General features: G+C 52.4%; 1 non-coding gene across 1 annotated transcript; it reads left to right on the forward strand.

Annotated features, from left to right (window-relative positions):
- The first annotated feature begins 283 nt into the window (after positions 1-283).
- Positions 284-370, forward strand: TRNASTOP-UCA (transfer RNA opal suppressor (anticodon UCA)). The gene has a single exon. It is a non-coding gene; the product is annotated as a tRNA-Sec (tRNA).
- Positions 371-1,055: the final 685 nt, after the last annotated feature.

A 1,055-nucleotide genomic window follows, 5' to 3' on the forward strand; every position in this document is an offset into this window, starting at 1 on the left:
GATTTCCCCCTACATCTTTTTTTTTTTTGACTGATTGTCCTGGTGCACATTCACCCTGTGCACATTCATACACTCAACCATGGAAATGTATGGAAGACCAGAGATTTTTCAGCTCTGCTAGTATCTTGTCCTTTCAGTGTTGAATTCCCACCGTGATTTTTCAATGGAGAAAAAGTGACGAGCTTTGTCACAGCTGAGTGCCTATTCATCTGGGACATTCCTGTTCAGCTCTAGTATTGTATGGGGTTTGTGTGGCAAAGTTTTGGTAGTGGGGGGCTGCAAGGCCCAGATGACCCTCAGTGGTCTGAGGTGCAGGCTTCAAACCTGTAGCTGCCTAGCAACAGAGCGGTTCATTTCCACCTTTTGGGTGCCAAAAAGGACTGTGGTGGGTTGACCTTGGCTGGATGCCAGGTGCCCACCAAGCTGCTCCATCACTCCCCTCCTCAGCTGGACAGGGGAGAGAAATACAATAAAAGGCTCGTGGGTCGAGATAAGGACAGGGAGAGATCACTCGCCAAGTACCGTCATGGGCAAAGCAGACTCGACTTGGAGAAACAGTTTAATTTCTTACAAATCAAATCGGAGTAGGATAATGACAAATAAAACCAAATCTTAAAACACCTCCCCCCTCACCCCTCCCTTCTTCCCAGGCTCAATTTCACTCCCAATTTCTCTACCTCATCCCCCCAAGTGGTGCAGGGGGATGGGGAATGGGGGTTGCGGTCAATTAATCACATGTTGTCTCTGCTATCCTTCCTTCTCGCACTCTTCCCCTGCTCCAGCGTGGGATCCCTTCCGCGGGAGACAGTCCTCCACGAACTTCTCCAGCATGGTCCTTCCCACGGGCTGCAGTTCTTCACAAACTGCTCCAGCATGGGTCCCTTCCACGGGGTGCAGTCCTTCAGGAACAGACTGCTCCAGCGTGGGTCCCCCACGGGGTCACAAGTCCTGCCAGCAAACCTGCTCCAGCATGGGCTCCTCTCTCCACAGGTCCTGCCAGGAGCCTGCTCCAGCGCATGCTTCCCACAGGGTCCCAGCCTCCTTCGGGTGCATCC

Source organism: Mycteria americana, chromosome 10, assembly GCF_035582795.1.
Source record: "Mycteria americana isolate JAX WOST 10 ecotype Jacksonville Zoo and Gardens chromosome 10, USCA_MyAme_1.0, whole genome shotgun sequence".
NCBI lineage: Eukaryota > Metazoa > Chordata > Aves > Ciconiiformes > Ciconiidae > Mycteria > Mycteria americana.